The following is an 18537-nucleotide window of genomic DNA, read 5'->3' on the forward strand; positions in this document are numbered from 1 at the left end:
AAAATTGGACATGGATGGAATTTTGGAAAGTTTAGTAGTAAGGGCATTTTGGTCATTTAGGGTAAAATGAATTAAAATACAAAATTAAAAGCCAATTTTGCTCATCTTCAACCCCATGGCCGAATATAGCAAGGAGAAACCATGGCTAGGGTTTTCAAGCTTCCAAGCTCGATTGTAAGTCCGTTCTAGCCTCGTTTTTAATTATTTTTACGTTTTGGAGTCCCTAGCTCGATTTAGCTTATGCTAGCAATAATTTAACCTAGGGTTTATATTTGAAAAAATACCCATAGGTGAAATTTGTGTATTTTGGTGTTTTATGATAGAATATGAGGTTTTAAATTATGTTAGACAACTTATGCTACTCGATTTTAAGTGAAAACGAGCAAAAGGGCTTAATCGGTAAAATACCTAATAGTCATAAGTACATGTTAGAGTGAGAATTTGATGTTGCCATAGAAGGAAAAATGATCAGCATGTCATAAAACATAAGAAAATAGGCTGAATTTTAATTTACGAGCTTTGGGGCAAAAGTGTAAATATGCAAAAGTTTAGGGCAAATTGTAATTTTTCCAAAATATGATTTTGGGTCAATTTGAATAATGTGAGTCCTAATTAGACTATATTTTAAATGATAGAGCAAGGAAAACTGAAATTGAATAAAATGGGGAAAATACCAAGTTGTGGACGAAATGGTAAAAATAGCCATTTTCAGCATACGAGGTAAGTTCATATGTAAATGTTGGTAACATAGTTATTATTTTAAATGTTTTAATGTTTTTTAAATGATATGATAATTATTATGAAATATTATACTTGTGATAATTGTTTGATAATATGTCAAATTATGTGATATACTTGGAAAATGTGAAATACTACCGAGTATCAGTATCGGCATTCCGTAGAAGATGGTTGAGACACATGATTGGGAAAAGGTCCGTTGAACCTCGTGAATGGATTAGGATACAAGTGACATGTCATGGGATATTTGGGCATCCGAACTCGTTGAGTTGAGCCCGAGTTCACTTATGGATGCGAATGTCCGAACTCGTTGAGTTGAGTCCGAGTTCGTGAGATGTAACTAGGCATCCGAACTCGTTGAGTTGAGTCCGAGTTCACTTATGGATGCGAACGCCGAGCTCGTTGAGTTGAGTCCGAGTTCGCTTATGGGCGGGTTACATGATTGCTTGATTGAATATGTGGCACTTATGTGCAAGTTATCCATGTATCCGAATTATATTCCGATGTGTTCAACGGGTAAAGTTCTACTCAAATGGAGGAATACTCAAGATGAAAGGGACGTATTGGTAAGTGTTGTGAAATGGATACTTTGAACAGGTATGTACTTAACCCTCGGGTTGAAAACTCGATATAACAACAATATGGTAAGATGATAAATGAAAAGGTGATATGAATGTCTTGGTGATGATTATGCAAATGATGTTTTATGTTTGCTTATATGGTTATGTTACTTGCTATTTGCATGTGAGCTTACTAAGCATTTATGCTTACTCCCTCCTTTTCATTCCTTGTAGTGTTGACAAGCCAGCTCGGAAATCGGAAACGGTCGGAGGCACGCTCACACTATCCGTATACCATCTTGGCATAATGGCTTGTATATTTTGAGTATGGCATGTATAGCATTATAATCATTTTATATGTATGGTCTTATGATATGGTTATTGAGTGGTATGGAAATAGAAATGCTTGGTAATGATTAGCCATTGGAATGGCTAATCATGATCATATTTGGTATTATGTATGTCAAATTGCTAGCTAATCCATGGAAACCATGAAATAGGTAAAATTTACCATAAAATAGATTCAGACAGCAGCAGTGACGTGAGTTTAAAAAATCACTAAAAATAGTAGAAATGGAATTAAATAATGAATAAGTTATGGAATCGAAGCTTGATGAGTCTATTTTCATATGGAATAAGCGAAACAGGTATATGAGCTATATTTTATGAGATGTTTAAATTTTTGTGAAACAGGGCTAGAGCGATTTCTGGATCCCCTGTTCTGACTTTGGAAATTCACCATAAATTTTACAAAGATAATTAGAAGTCATGCTTTATGTGTAAAGATTCCTTATTGAGTCTAGTTTTATTAGAGACAAACGGCATAGTCATTGAAGCTCTGTACAGGGAGATATCTGATTCGTAATACAAAGAGGTCAGAGTAGTTGAACCCTGAAACAGGGGAGACTTTAACTAATAAACTGTACTAATTGGCCCAACCAAAATTCTAGAAAAAATTAGTAGATATATATATGAGTCTAGTTTCAGGAAAAATTTACGGAATTGGATTTCGAGTTTCGTAACTCGAGATATGATTTTTAAAGCGACTGTGATGCAGTTAGCTAGCTTGTCTGGAAATTTTAAAATGAATTGTATGAGCTGTTTAATTAATGAATTAAGTCCGTTAACACCTCGTGTTCGACTCCAGAAACGGTCTCGGGTACGGGGTGTTACATAGTCGGGATGTGGTTTCGGGACCACAAAACCGAGGCATAAAAATAATTTAAAATTTATTTTGATGCCTATGATATGTGTTAAATTGTGTGTGACATTTTTGATGATTTGATTTAGTGTTATAAATGTGAATTTCACTAGAAAGGGCCTAGTAGTAAACTTTGAAAGTATGATGGGAAGATGTGGGATGACTAGTTGATCATGCATGCAAAAATAAGGGATTTGCATGTCAAATTTCCCCAAAAGAAGCATAGTGGCCGCCAAGGTAGGTGTTGATGGGCAAGGGAAACATGTTTCCAACATGTTTGGTTAGTGAGTTATGTATGAAGAAATAAAATAAGAATTAGCATTAAAGAAATGAACAAAAAAAAGATGAGCATGGATGCCCCCTTGCCGTGAGTTGTAGAGAAAGAACGAAAAAATTTTGTTCATCCATTTTTCACTTCTTTGGCCGAAAATACTAAGGAAAAAGGGAGGATTTTGCTCCATTTTTGGTTTAGAAGAGATCTAGAAGGAGATTTGGCTATACTTGCATCAAGATTAAGGTATGTATGAGGTTGTGTCATGAGATTCATGCATGTTTTAGTTGCTAACTTGATGTTCATGCTAGCCATGGTTCAAATCCTTGTTATGCCATAGAAATGGTATTTGGCCAAGGTTGATATTGTGTTGAAGCCATTGCATGCTAAATGTGAAGCTTGCTAATGATGCATGTAATGATGGATTGACTACTCTTGAAATTTCTTTTTAGTATTCTTGAGTAGGGCATTGAGTCCTTTGTTTAACCATGACCAAAAATTTAAAAGGAGTATGGTGTGTGAGGTATTCGGCCATGGCATGCTCATGAGCATGGTTTATGTTTCTTGCATGTTAGTTAAAATTTGTGTTTTGGATGGTTATGAACACCTTGAAATTGACCTTGCACCTATATGTGTATATGTGTTTGCACATGATGATTTGGTTATGAAGTAAATGATAAATATGTTTGTTTAAAGAAGAAATGGTTGAAGAATGTTTGTGAAACTTGCATGTATATTCGGCCTAGTACTTATATGGTGTGAAAATCTCAAATTTATTGTTGATTTGTGCAAGTATGACTAAGTATAATCGGCCATATGAGTGCTTGATGCTATGTTATAATTATTGAGCTTAAGTATGTGGATGTAAGTGTATGCGGCCTTATTAGGGCTAAGTACCTTGGATTCCCTTTGATATTCAAAACGATTAAATCAATTTATTTGTTAACATTAAGCTCAAGAGCAAAGGGAACTAGCTCCAATAAAGGAAAAGAAAAGGTGATTGAATAGCCGTTGGGCGCTCGATAATCTCCAAGGTAAGTTTTCGAGTATCGAAACTTAGATTTTGATTCGATTGAACGAAGTAATAAGCAATCGAAATTGTGCCCTTCTATGTGGCCATTGAGCCGAAATGATATTCTTGATTAAGTAAATTGTGCATAAAAGTTTGTTATGAAATTGAAACAAAGATGTGTATGAATGTGCGAATTGTGATATCGGGCTAAGCCAAAGGCAATTGTGCGAAGTTGTGATATCGGGCTAAGCCCAAGGCAATGGTGCGAGCTATGATATCGGGCTAAGCCCAAGGCAATTGTGCGAAGTTGTGATATCCGGTTAAGTCCCAAAGGCATTTGTGCGGGTTACCATAACCGGCTATGTCCCAAGGCGTTTGAACGAGTAGCTATATCCGGTTAAACTCGAAGGTATGTGATTTGAAAATTATAAGCTTGCTGGAAAATTTTCAGTTAATGCACTTGTGAAATTCCCAACAACAAGGTATGTGTTGTGTGTGCTTTGCACACTAGGAGTAAGTGCGTATGAATATTTGCTCCAATGATAAACGAGTTATCGGCCTTAACTAAGCCGTTATTTGTGTATGAATATAAGAGTTGGGATTGTGAAGTAAGCATGTCATTGAGAAATTGTGCATATGAATTATTGTTTAGCTACTTGAATGCTATGCTTTGGTTGTGTGTAAATTATGGCTCAAACTTACTAAGCATAAATTGCTTACTCCGTTCCTTTGTTTCTCTGTTTTATAGATTTTGCTCGTTAGCGATCGGATTCGGGATCATTGAAGTGAAGTCATCCACACTATCAAACCCCTTTTGGTACTCTTTTGGTTGAACTTTGGATATGGCATGTATAGGACTACCCTCGATTGTTTTAAGTTCTTTGTGATGTATATGTGTACGGCCATGCGAAAATGGTTCGTAAAAGTGGAGGATGGAATTTGACCATTTGTGCTTTGTAATTATATTTGGTTTCATAATGTGATTATGGTTTGGAATGAGAGTGTTGGTCACATGATCAGCCATTGGAATGGCTAAATATGATCATATGTGGACCTATGTATGTCAAAATTTTAGTTGGCCCATGGAAACCACAAGATAGGTAAAGTTTACCTTGAAAATAGATGCTGGCAGCAGCAGTGGTACGGATTTGAAAAATAGCCAAAATTTGTAGGATTGGTATTAAATAGTGAATAAGTTATGTAAAAGAACCTTGACGAGTCTATTTTCATATGAAAGTAACGAAACGATCATATGAACAGTATACCGAGAGATATTAAAGTTCTCGTGAGACAGAGCCAGGACGGTTTCTGGGTCCCCTGTCGCGAATTTGAAAATTTACTATAAATTATCCAGAAATAATTAGAAGTCATGCCTTATATGTGCAGATTCCATTTTGAGTCTAGTTTCATTAGAAACAAACGGGACCAGTATTAAAGCCCTGTACAGAGAGATATTCAAGTTGTAACGCGCGAAGGTCAGTGTAGTCGACCCCTGTAACATGGGTGACTTTAACTAATAAACTGTACCAATTGGCCCGACCAAAAATTCTATAAATAAATCCATGGATGGATATATGAGTCTGAATTCAGGGAAAATTTATGGAATCAGTTTCCGAGTTTTGAAACTCGAGATATGATTTTTAAGGCGACAGTGACGCAGTTTTCCAGCCTGTCTGGAAAGGCCAAATTGGTCGGCACTTTAAGAGGATTTGTCTCGTTAACCCCTCGTGTCCGACACCGGCGATGGTCTCGGGTTCGGGGTGTTACAATGATGAATTGACATAGGGCACAATGTGTGCAAAGATTATGTGGCACTATGTGTGCCGATTGGGTGGTTGAGGCATGAGGCTATCTCAAATGCACTATGTGTGCAATTTATTAATGCACTATGTGTGCGATTTACTATGGCACTATGTGTGCGATTTGCTATGGCACTATGTGTGCGAACATAATAAGCACTATGTGTGCCACATTCGGTTGTTGAAATAAATTGTGCATGAACGAGGTAAGTGATTGAGCTACTAACTAAATATCGAAATTGAGATTGTGCGGTGTATGCATAAAATTATCTAGTGCATCTTTGTTCCAACTTGAGGAAACGGATCCAAATCGATTGGGCTGACTTGGCGTTTGATTTGGTTGAAGGACTTGGCATGAGATCGAACCAAAAATTTAAGAAATTGCAGCATAGTTTGTTATGGTTGGAAACATCGATTTTGTATTATTTGTTTATTCACTTATGATTGTTATTGTTGGATGGTAGAGTAGTGCTTACGACTTACTGAGTTATGTACTCATTTGGTGTGCTTATTTGTTGTTTATTTAGGTTCTTGATCCATTTTGCGTGCTCGGGACCGTCGTCGAAGTCATCACACCGACTAGCGACTTTTTGGTATCTTCTTCTTAGATGGTCTAAGAAAACATTTCGGCATGTATAGGCTATTATGTTTTGTTTGAACTTGGTATGTAAAATTTTGAATAGCCATGCGAAAATGGCTTATAAATGTTTTGAGCATAATGTTATAATCATTTGGTATGTATATGCTCATTAAGAGGCATGGAAATGTTTGGCAATGACCAGCCATTAGAATGGGTCATCATGATTATATTTTGGACTATATATGAAAAAGGGGTGGTTGAATCATAGAAACTATTTGTTAGAGAAAGTCTACCCTAGAAATAGATGCTGGCAGCAACAGTGACGTGGATGTGAAAAGTCACTAAAAATAGTAGGAATGGAATTAAATAGTGAATAAATTATGTAAATGAACCTTGATGAATCTATTTTCATATGGAAGAAACGAAACGGTCATATGAGTTGTATGTTAAGAGATATTTGGGTTTTCGTGAAACAGGGCCAGAACGGTTTCTGGATTCCCTGTTCCGACTTTGAAAATTCATTATAAATTAACCAGAGATAATTAGGAGTCATACCATATAGAAACAAACGGCATCAGTATTGAAGCCCTGCATAGGGAGTTATTCGAGTTGTAACGCATGAAGGTCAGTGTAGTCGGCCCCTGTAACATGGGAGACTTTAACTAATAAACTGTACTAATTGGCTCGACAAAAAATTCTAGAAAAAAATCTGTAGCTGGAAATATGAGTCTAGTTTCAGGAAAAAATTACAAAACTGATTTTAGAGTTGTAAAACTCAAGTTATGATTTTTGAAGCGACTAGTACACAGATTGGCAGCTTGTCTGGAATTTCTCAATAAGTGGTTTGAAGTCTGTTAACACCTCGTGTTCGACTCCGGCGACGGTCTCGGGTTCGGGGTGTTACAATTTTATTGGTATCAGAGTTATGGTTTAGTCGGTTCTAGGACTACCATGGCACGTATGAGTCTAGCTATACATGCCTTAATGTTAATGTTTAAATGTGTGATGACTTCTGACGGTTAAAATTTTTTTGTTTTGATTAGTAAATGGATCCCGATGTAGAGAGAACCTGGGTGGATGACGTTGAAAGTGTAGCGGCTGCTCCTGCACAAGGGACGCCGCCTGTTGAACCTCAGTCATCTGCGAATAATCAAGGTGAGGGGGCTAAACAAGCCTTCTTTACCATGATGAATGAGTGGGTCGCGCAATATGCCCGAACCAATCCGGCTGTCCAACAATTCCGAATTTGAATAATCCACCCCAAGAGCCCGTAATGCCATCGCCATCGACCTGTGAGGCTGAGTAAGCCACCGTAGACTTGATTAGGAAGCGGGGCTGAAGAGTTCAGGCCATAGTTACCGATGATGCCGAAAGGCCGAAGTTCGCTTGACAACACCATTCGGGTGTTTGATGAACTGTCATGCACACCCGATGAATGTCTAAAGTGTGCTATATCCATGTTGCGGGATTCAGCCTACTATTGGTGGAGGACCTTGATTTCCATAGTTCCAAACGAACGAGTTACTTGGGATTTCTTTCAAACGGAGTTTCGAAAGAAATATATTAGTCAACGGTTCATCGATCAAAAGCGTAAAGAATTCACGGAACTCAAGCAAGGCCGCATGACAAGATCTCAATCTGAACATGAGTTTGTAAGACTCGATCGGTATGCCCGGAGTGTGTGGCTGATGAGGTTGCTATGTGCAAGAGGTTTGAAGAAGGATTGAATGAAGATCTAAGACTACTAGTGGGTATTTTGGAGATAAAAGAATTCGTAACACTAGTTGAACGAGCACGCAAGGCGGAGGAACTTGGAAAGGAGAAGAAGAAGGCTGAATTTGAAGCTAGAGACTATCGTAAAAGATCGACGGTAAAGCTCCGTTCTCGGTGTAAAGAAGTTCGGGAGGACACCAATAAATCGAGGACGATCAGGGATTTCCATTAGAGCACGACCATTGACGGACTCTAGAGCTACTTGGTAGCTAGTGTGGGCAATAACCGTCAAGAGAAACTGAATGCCCCCAATGTGGGAGAAGACACATAGGTGAATGTTGGGGTAAGTCTACCAATAGGGCTTGTTACGGATGCGGTTCAAGGACCACTTCATTAGAGATTGCACGGAGCTTGATGAGAAGAATAGGATGCAAGGTGCAAGACCTAGTGGAATGACAACTAGAGGTAGACCACCAAGAATTTCGGGAGGTAGGGGTGGTAGTCGAGAGGGGCCACCGACACGGCTGTTCGATCCGAGACCAGACTCTGCTAGGGCATATGCCATCCGTGCACGAGAGGAAGCATCCTCCCCTGATGTTATCACTGGTACTTTCACTCTCTTTGATACTAGTGTGATTGCATTGATTGACCCTGGCTCTACTCATTCATATGTATGTGAAACCTTAGCATCCAGTAAGACTCTACCGTTGAGTCTAATTGAGTTCGTAATTCGAGTGTCAAACCCTTTGGGTCAATACGTGCTTGTTGACAAAGTGTGCAAGAAATGTCCCTAGTAATTGAGGGTCCTACTTTCCGGCGGACCTGATGCTTTTGCCGTTTGATGAATTTGATGTTATTCTTGGTTTGGATTGGTTGACCGTGCATGATGCGGTTGTGAATTGCAAAAGCAAGACTATTGATTTGAGGTGCGCGAATAACGGGATAATCCGAGTTGAGTCTACGGACTTAAAAGGGTTGCCAGCTGTAATATCAGCAATGTTGGCCCAGAAACATGTAAGAAAGGGGTGCGAAGCATACCTTGCATATGTACTTGATGACAAGGAATTGGAAAAGAAACCCGAATCGGTGCCGGTGGTTTGTGAATACCCGGATGTTTTTCCTGAAGAATTACCGGGTTTACCACCTGTTCGGGAAGTAGAATTTGGTATTGAGCTTGTACCTGGGACTACGCCAATTTCGATAGCTCCGTATCGTATGGCACCAACCGAGTTGAAGGAGTTGAAAGCTCAGTGGCAAGAGTTGACGGATAGAGGTTTCGCTCGACCAAGTTTTTCACCTTAGGGTGCACCAGTGTTTTTTGTGAAAATAAGGACGGAACCATGAGGTTGTGCATTGACTATCGTCGACTTAATAAAGTGACAATAAAGAACAAATATCCGCTATCACAGATCGATGATTTGTTCGATCAACTGAAGGAGCCTCGGTGTTCTCAAAAATAGATTTGAGATCGGGCTATTATCGCCATTCTTTCGGGACTTCGGACATACCCAAAACCGCCTTCAGAACGAGATACGGTCACTACGAGTTCTTAGTGATGCCGTTTGGGCTCACTAATGCCCCTGCGGTATTTATGGATTTGATGAATCAGATCTTCAGCCCGTATTTGGATCGGTTCATAGTTGTGTTCATTGACGACATTTTGGTCTATTCAAAAGATGAGACCGAACATACGGAGCACCTGAGATTAGTGTTACAAATTTTACGGGATAAGCAGTTATATGCTAAGTTCAGCAAGTGTGAGTTCTGGTTAAGAGAGGTTAGCTTCTTGGGTCATGTGGTATCTGCATCGTGTATTCGAGTCGACCCGAGCAAAATTTCAGCCATACTTAACTGGAAGCCTCCAAGAAATATTACTGAGGTTCGGAGCTTTTTGGGACTTGCTTTACATTACCGACGGTTTGTAAAAGGATTCTCGATGATAGCCACACCCATGACAAAACTGCTTCAGAAAGATGTCAAGTTTGAATGGACGGAAAAGTGTCAGAAAAGTTTCGACCAATTGAAAACTCATTTGACGAAAGCTCCTAAGATTAGTACAAATCGAATCGGCAAAGAGTTTGTCATCTATAGTGATGCCTCCCTACTTGGGTTAGGTTGCGTATTGATGCAAGAAGGTCGAGTTGTGGCCTATGCGTCGAGACAATTAAAGCCATTGTCAGCTAGTAAGAAGGATGCGATTTGGGTTGTTGTTGATAGTCCGACTAAGTCGGCTCACTTTATCCCCGTATGCACGGATTTTTCATTGGATAAATTAGTTTGAATTGTACGCTTCTCGATTGTGAGATTACACGGGTACCGATTTACATTGTGTCGGATAGAGATCCGAGGTTCACCTCGCGATTTTGGAAGAAATTGTAAGAAGCTTTGGGTACCAAGTTGCATTTCAGCACCGCCTTTCACCCCCAAACCGATGGTCAATCCGAGCGAATAATTCAGATACTTGAGGATATGTTGAGATGTTGCATCCTCGAGTTCAGTGGTTCGTGGGAGCGGTATTTACCTTTGATTGAATTCGCTTACAACAATAATTTTCAATCAAGTATTAAGATGGCGCCTTACGAGGCCTTGTACGGGCGTAAATGCCGTACACCATTGTTTTGTACCGAGCTCGGTGAGAGCAAAATTTTCGAGTGGATTTGATTAAAGATGCTGAATGTAAAGTAAGAGTAATCCGTGAAAATCAAGATAGCCTCCGATCGTCGAAGTCGACGCGGATCTCAAACGAAAAGACATTGAGTATCGTGGGAGATAAAGTGTTTCTTAAAGTTTCGCCTTGGAAAAAGATACTCAGATTTGGGCGCAAGGGCAAATTGAGTCCGAGGTTCATCGGGCCATATGAGATATCCGAACGAGTCGGTCCAGTTGCGTATCGTTTGATTTTGCCCCCTGAACTTGAAAAGATTCACGACGCCTTTCATGTTTCGATGCTTCGATGCTATAGATCTGATCCGTCCCACGTAATTAGTCCATCAGAGGTTGAGATTCAAGCCAATATGAGTTATGAAGAAGAACCGATTCGTATCCTAGCTCGTCAAATGAAGGAGTTGCGAAACAAAAGGGTTCCATTAGTAAAAGTGTTATGGCTCAAACACGGGATGGAAAAAGCTACTTGGGAACCCGAGAACTCTATGAAAGAGCGTTACCCAAACCTATTTACCGGTAAGATTTTCGGGGACGAAAATTTTGTAAGTGGGGGAGAATTGTAACAGCCCTAATTTGACCTTAGTCGGGATGTGGTTTCGGGACCACAAAACCGAGTCATAAAATTTAGTTAAAATTTTATTTGCATACCTTATATGTGTGGTAGTACTTGTATAAAAATTTGATAATTCAATTTTTATCTTAGGAATGTGAATCTTGCTCGAAAGGATTTATTTGAGAGACTTAGAAAATTTGATAGGTAAATAAGTGAGGACCAAATAGTATGGAATTATGAAAAGTTGGGTTTGCATGTCAAAATGCCCCAAACTAAGTTGAGTGGCCGGCCAAGCATGGCTTCATCTTTCCAAGATCATGTTGTTATTATTATTTAATGTTGGTAAGATATTAAAATAGAGGAAATAAATATTTAATGATAAGAAAATGAACAAAAAAAAAAAATAGGTGTTCATCCTGCTACCCTTAGCCAGAAAAACCAAGTGAAAGAAAAGAGAAAAGCTTTGGAGAAGTCGGCCATACTAGTATCTAAGTTGAGGTATGTTGAAGTTATTCCTTTAAATTCATGTGTATTGTTGGTTGTTAGTTTGAATTCTATCTATCCCATGGTGGGATTTGGGGTTGTTGGAGAGTTGGAATTTGACAAGAAGCTTAAAAAAATTTTAGTAGATACCTTGATGCTATTGACATGTTAGTTGTGTGGATGAACTAAGTTGCTTGTTATGTTAGCATGAAAGTGAAGATGTTAAGTCATTTTGTTGGAGGTGCCAAGTTGGGACTAAGAAGGGAGGAGTATTCGCTAACATAGTTGAAAGGGATGTTGCCGATATTTAGAATTGGGTTAGGGAGTGGCTATAATGGGCATAGAGATGTTGAACCTAAGAAATGTAGCAACATGCAAATTTATATGATATCACAAATGGAGGTGAAGCTATGCTAGATTGGGAAAAAGGTTGGTCAAGTGTGCATTAGAAGAATTTAGGTGTTTAGATGATGTTATAGATGACACTATACATATATATATATATTCGCCATCAAAGGGAGTATGTAGGTGATGTTGAGTCAAATTTTGGTGCACAATCGGGTATGTATATATATATATAAGTATGCCCATTCATGATGTTACCTTTAATCATGTGTATAATCGACTAAATGAGTAATTAGTAAGAGGGTTGCGAATATACAAATATACATATGCATGTGTAATTGAACTATAAATGTATAGCAAGATGATTGAACTAGTTTATTTATCTATTAAGCCCGAGAAGTTAAAGAAGGAGAAACAAGCAAGGGCAAAGCCAAGGACATCGAGTAGCCGGGTCGAACCGTTATACTCAACGCAAGGTAAGTCCTTAAGCACTTGTTGTGAGAACTCCTTGGATAGATATTTTTCGGAGTGATTCTCCTATTTATTAATATGACCATATGTACAATTTGAATTTAGTAAATTGCTTTACCATGATTGTGACAGCCCAAAATTGACCCTAGTCGGGATGTGGTTTCGGGACCATGAAACCGAGGCATAAAAATAATTTAAAATTTATTTTGATGCCTATGATATGTGTTAAATTGTGTGTGACATTTTTGATGATTTGATTTAGTGTTATAAATGTGAATTTCACTAGAAAGGGCCTAGTAGTAAACTTTGAAAGTATGATAGGAAGATGTGGGATGACTAGTTGATCATGCATGCAAAAATAAGGGATTTGCATGTCAAATTTCCCAAAAGAAGCATAGTGGCCGGCCAAGGTAGGTGTTGATGGGTAAGGAAACATGTTTCCAACATGTTTGGTTAGTGAGTTATGTATGAAGAAATAAAATAAGAATTAGCATTAAAGAAATGAACAAAAAAAAAGATAAGCATGGATGCCCCCTTGCCGTGAGTTGTAGAGAAAGAAAGAAAAAATTTTGTTCATCCATTTTTCACTTCTTTGGCCGAAAATACTAAGGAAAAGGGAGGATTTTTGCTCCGCTTTTTGGTTTAGAAGAGATCTAGAAGGAGATTTGGCTATACTTGCATCAAGATTAAGGTATGTATGAGGTTGTGTCATGAGATTCATGCATGTTTTAGTTGCTAACTTGATGTTCATGCTAGCCATGGTTCAAATCCTTGTTATGCCATAGAAATGGTATTTGGCCAAGGTTGATATTGTGTTGAAGCCATTGCATGCTAAATGTGAAGCTTGCTAATGATGCATGTAATGATGGATTGACTACTCTTGAAATTTCTTTTAGTATTCTTGAGTAGGGCATTGAGTCCTTTGTTTAACCATGACCAAAAATTTAAAAGGAGTATGGTGTGTGAGGTATTCGGCCATGGCATGCTCATGAGCATGGTTTATGTTTCTTGCATGTTAGTTAAAATTTGTGTTTTGGATGGTTATGAACACCTTGAAATTGACCTTGCACCTATATGTGTATATGTGTTTGCACATGATGATTTGGTTATGAAGTAAATGATAAATATGTTTGTTTAAAGAAGAAATGGTTGAAGAATGTTTGTGAAACTTGCATGTATATTCGGCCTAGTACTTATATGGTGTGAAAATCTCAAATTTATTGTTGATTTGTGCAAGTATGACTAAGTATAATCGGCCATATGAGTGCTTGATGCTATGTTATAATTATTGAGCTTAAATATGTGGATGTAAGTGTATGCGGCCTTATAAGGGCTAAGTACCTTGGATTCCCCTTTTGATTTTCAAAACGATTAAATCAATTTATTTGTTAACATTAAGCTCAAGAGCAAAGGGAACTAGCTCCAATAAAGGAAAAGAAAATGTGATTGAATAGCCGTTGGAAGCGCCGATAATCTCCAAGGTAAGTTTTAGTATCGAAACTTAGATTTTGATTCGATTGAACGAAGTAATAAGCAATCGAAATTGTGCCCTTCTATGTGGCCATTGAGCCGAAATGATATTCTTGATTAAGTAAATTGTGCATAAAAGTTTGTTATGAAATTGAAACAAAGATGTGTATGAATGTTGCGGGACTCAGCCTACTATTGGTGGAGGACCTTGATTTCCATAGTTCCAAACGAACGAGTTACTTGGGATTTCTTTCAAACGGAGTTTCGAAAGAAATATATTAGTCAACGGTTCATCGATCAAAAGCATAAGGAATTCTCGGAACTCAAGCAAGGCCGCATGACAAGATCTCGAATACGAACATGAGTTCGTAAGACTCGATCGGTATGCCCGGAGTGTGTGGTGATGAGGTTGCTATGTGCAAGAGGTTTGAAGAAGGATTGAATGAAGATCTAAGACTACTAGTGGGTATTTTGGAGATAAAAGAATTCGTAACACTAGTTGAACGAGCACGCAAGGCGGAGGAACTTGGAAAGGAGAAGAAGAAGGCTGAATTTGAAGCTAGAGACTATCGTAAAAGATCGACGGGTAAAGCTCCGTTCTCGGTACAGTAAAGAAGTTCGTGGAGGACACCAATAAATCGAGGACGATCAAGGGATTTCTATTAGAGCACGACCATTGACGGACTCCAGAGCTACTTCGGTAGCTAGTGTGGGCAATAACCGTCAAGAGAAACTTGAATGCCCCCAATGTGGGAGAAGACACATAGGTGAATGTTGGGGTAAGTCTACCAATAGGGCTTGTTACGGATGCGGTTCGAAGGACCACTTCATTAGAGATTGCACGGAGCTTGATGAGAAGAATAGGATGCAAGGTGCAAGACCTAGTGGAATGACAGCTAGAGGTAGACCACCAAGAATTTCAGGAGGTAGGGGTGGTAGTCGAGAGGGCCACCGACACTACTGTTCGATCTGAGACCAGACTCTGCTAGGGCATATGCCATCCGTGCACGAGAGGAAGCATCCTCCCCTGATGTTATCACTGGTACTTTCACTCTCTTTGATACTAGCGTGATTGCATTGATTGACCCTGGCTCTACTCATTCATATGTATGTGAAACCTTAGCATCCAAAGAAGACTCTACCGTTGAGTCTCTCGAGTTCGTAATTCGAGTGTCAAACCCTTTGGGTCAATACGTGCTTGTTGACAAAGTGTGCAAGAAATGTCCCTAGTAATTCGAGGGTCCCGCTTTCCGCGGACCGATGCTTTTGCCGCTTGTTGAATTTGATGTTATTCTTGGTTTGGATTGGTTGACCGTGCATGATACGGTTGTGAATTGCAAAAGCAAGACTATTGATTTGAGGTCTTGCGAATAACGGGATAATCCGAGTTGAGTCTATGGACTTAAAAGGGTTGCCAGCTGTAATATCAGCAATGTTGGCCCAGAAACATGTAAGAAAGGGGTGTGAAGCATACCTTGCATATGTACTTGATGACAAGGAATTGGAAAAGAAACCCGAATCGGTGCCGGTGGTTTGTGAATACCCGGATGTTTTTCCTGAAGAATTACCGGGTTTACCACCTGTTCGGGAAGTAGAATTTGGTATTGAGCTTGTACCTGGGACTACGCCAATTCCGATAGCTCCGTATCGTATGGCACCAACCGAGTTGAAGGAGTTGAAAGCTCAGTTGCAAGAGTTGACGGATAGAGGTTTCGCTCGACCAAGTTTTTCACCTTGGGGTGCACCAGTGTTGTTTGTGAAAAAGAAGGACGGAACCATGAGGTTGTGCATTGACTATCATCAGCTTAATAAAGTGACAATAAAGAACAAATATCCGTTATCACAGATCGATGATTTGTTCGATCAACTGAAGGAGCCTCGGTGTTCTCAAAAATAGATTTGAGATCGGGCTATTATCGATTCTGTGGTCGGGACTTCGGACATACCCAAAGCGCCTTGAGCGAGATACGGTCACTACGAGTTCTTAGTGATGCCGTTTGAGCTCACTAATGCCCCTGCGGTATTTATGGATTTGATGAATCGGATCTTCAGCCCGTATTTGGATCGGTTCGTAGTTGTGTTCATTGACGACATTTTGGTCTATTCAAAAGATGAGACCGAACATACGGAGCACCTGAGATTAGTGTTGCAAATTTTACGGGATAAGCAGTTATATGCTAAGTTCAGCAAGTGTGAGTTCTGGTTAAGAGAGGTTAGCTTCTTGGGTCATGTGGTATCTGCATCGGGTATTCGAGTTGACCCGAGCAAAATTTCAGCCATACTTAACTGGAAGCCTCCAAGAAATATTACTGAGGTTCGGAGCTTTTTGAGACTTGCCGGTTACTACCGACGGTTTGTAAAAGGATTCTCGATGATAGCCACACCCATGACAAAACCGCTTGAAAAGATGTCAAGTTTGAATGGACGGAAAAGTGTCGAAAAGTTTCGACCAATTGAAAACTCATTTGACGAAAGCTCCAAGATTAGTACGTAAAATCGCAAAGAGTTTGTCATCTATAGCGATGCCTCCCTACTTGGGTTAGGTTGCGTATTGATGCAAGAAGGTCGAGTTGTGGCCTATGCGTTGAGACAATTAAAGCCACATGAGAAAAATTATCCGACCCATGATCTCGAATTGGCTGCCATCGTATTCGCCTTAAAGATATGGCGACATTACTTATTTGGTGAGAAGTGCCATGTGTATTCGGATCACAAAAGTCTCAAATATTTGATGACTCAAAGAGACTTAAATCTGCGACAAAGACGTTGGCTCGAGTTGTTAAAAGATTATGAGCTTGTCATTGATTATCACTCGGAAAGGCTAATGTGGTTATGACGCCTTAAGCCAAAAATCACCGTTGCTTTACGAGCTTTGAATGTACACTTGTCTATCCTACCCGGCAATGTGTTAATAGCCGAATTAAAGGCAAAAGTTTGAGTTAAGGACTGTTTTGAATAGTACATTAATTAAATAAGTAAAATATGATGTTTTAGATCTCGGAAAATGAGGTTTGAACCTAGAATGAGAGAAAAATCGAAAATTGGGAAAGTTGGTAAAATGATCGTTTTAGTATCGAGGTAAGTTCATATGTATAATAAGCATTAATTTATGCATGTTTCAATGTAAAATTGATATATTTATTATAATTTTCGAGGTGTTGAAAGTATGTAAGTTGAATGATAATAATACAACAATAATGTCTTGTAATTTATATTTGAAAGTTAAATTTAGTGAATTAATTTAATTATGTTAAATTAAATGATTATGGTGCCAAGTTTATGAATTGATTTAAAAATATGTCTATGGTACATGAAGTGCATTGAATTATCATACATAAATGTGATTTCTATGATTATGGATATTATGGGAAATTGTAAGTTCATATGATTTTAATAAGGCAATGTGTAATTTAATGTTATTGCCTTGATATTAAATGAGATGTAAGTTTATATATAAGTAATACATCAATATTACTTGTATTATGATATTTTATAATAATATTGAAAATATGTTTGTGGATAATTACTTGATTGGTGAAATTGTTAAAAAAGAGAGAGAAATCCCGGTTGAACCTTCAGAAAGATTGGATGATACAGATAGTATGTAACTAGGTCACATGTATGGTGCTAAGTGCACATCATGTGTACAAGAGAGCTACAAGACATTACGATGTAGCTAGGTCGCATGGGTGATACTATGTGTACACCATGTAGACAAGAAAGCTACGGGATATATGTAGCTAGGTCGCATGCGTGGCTCCAGGTGAAGGACACCATGTATACAAGAGAGCTACGAGATAAATTGGCTAGGTCACATGGGTGGTACTGAGTGTTCACCATGTGTATAAGAGAGCCGAACTCTATGATGGGTGGAGCTATGTGCTGAAACCACCAAGTATCGAGGATTGATCCGAAGTGTTCAACGGGAGACTCTTTATGTATTGCTTTGTGAGTTTTGTGATGAATAAGTGCATGAACTTGGTTATGTGAATGATGTGTTCATTAAGTGAGCAGGATATGGTAAAGTTATAAACAAGTAAGTTATACATGAGGATGATTTTATGGTGACCTAGTGATCATGGGCCTATACTTGTGATGTATGAAATGTGGTGAAAATGATTTGTGATATGTATGTTAAAATGAGGTTAATACAAAGAAAGTGTGAAAGAGTGAATTAGCAATAAAACTGTTTTGGACAGTAGCAGTGACATGATTTTGAAAAATCACCAAAAATAGTAGAAATTGAATCAGAGACTGAATGAGATATTAAATTAAAGCTTAATGAGTCTATTTTCATATAAAAGAAACAAAGGAAGAAAAGGAGTTTTATATTTTGATATATTTATGTTTTTGTGAGACTGGTTCAGAATGATTACGTGATCCCCTGTTCTGACTTTGGAAAATCACAACAATTTGGATAAAAATAATTAGAGGCTTAAAACTATATTTTTAAAATTCTTAATGAGTCTATTTTCAATATAAATCAACAAGAACATTATCTGATTTCTGTATTGTGAGATAATTAATTTTTAGTGAAGAGAGGTCAGAATTGTCAGAATGTGAAACATGGGAAATTTTAATGAATAAACTGTACTAATTGGCTAAACCAAAAATTATTAAAATTTTATGGTGCAAATATATGTGAGTCTAGTTTCAGGGAAAATTTACGGATCTTAA

The 18537-nt window shown here is 38.4% G+C and overlaps 1 long non-coding RNA gene across 1 annotated transcript; it reads left to right on the forward strand.

Moving 5' to 3' along the window:
- Nucleotides 1-1225: 1225 nt before the first annotated feature.
- Nucleotides 1226-1816, forward strand: LOC128284106 (uncharacterized). The gene is made up of 2 exons (XR_008274418.1): nt 1226-1304; nt 1533-1816. It is a non-coding gene; the product is annotated as an uncharacterized LOC128284106 (long non-coding RNA).
- Nucleotides 1817-18537: the final 16721 nt, after the last annotated feature.

The sequence above is a fragment of the Gossypium arboreum genome, chromosome 2, assembly GCF_025698485.1.
Source record: "Gossypium arboreum isolate Shixiya-1 chromosome 2, ASM2569848v2, whole genome shotgun sequence".
Classification (NCBI taxonomy): domain Eukaryota; kingdom Viridiplantae; phylum Streptophyta; class Magnoliopsida; order Malvales; family Malvaceae; genus Gossypium; species Gossypium arboreum.